This window comes from Urocampus carinirostris, chromosome 1 (genome assembly GCF_059441175.1).
Source record: "Urocampus carinirostris isolate Australia breed hairy pipefish chromosome 1, RoL_Ucar_1.0, whole genome shotgun sequence".
Lineage (NCBI taxonomy): Eukaryota > Metazoa > Chordata > Actinopteri > Syngnathiformes > Syngnathidae > Urocampus > Urocampus carinirostris.
Window position 1 is genome coordinate 2,574,599 of NC_142349.1, and position 511 is coordinate 2,575,109.

The following is a 511-nucleotide window of genomic DNA, read 5'->3' on the forward strand; positions in this document are numbered from 1 at the left end:
CGTAAATCGTCCGGCTAAAGAATGCAAGGTTCCGCTTGATAATATAGGATAAGTGTACAATTCAGTTCGCTTATGGGTAATGTACACTACAGACTATTTTTACAAGTACAATCTTATATTTTACGAGAAAGGGTTTATTTTCTACAAACACTTTCAGATTTTTACAGGCATAAAATTTCCGGCAAATGTCTTTTTCTTTTATGTGAAAAAAAAATGCAGTTACCATACCTGTCAACCTGTACGGTTTTGCCGTACAAAGTACGTTTGTTATGCATTTTATGACATGTACGACGTACGAGAAATCTGTACGGAAAAATTCCAATTTGTCAATCATGGGTACCATCCGGTATACACCGACTATGACGAAACAGCAAATCAATCAAGTCAAACGAGTTCGCCGCGGAAGCCTCTATCTCGGTATCGTTTTTTTTCCCGTTGAAAACGAAGCGAGCGGTTTGATGTAGTGAAAGGAAGTCCGTCTCTTTTTAGAGAACCGGCTTTTTCGGCTCAA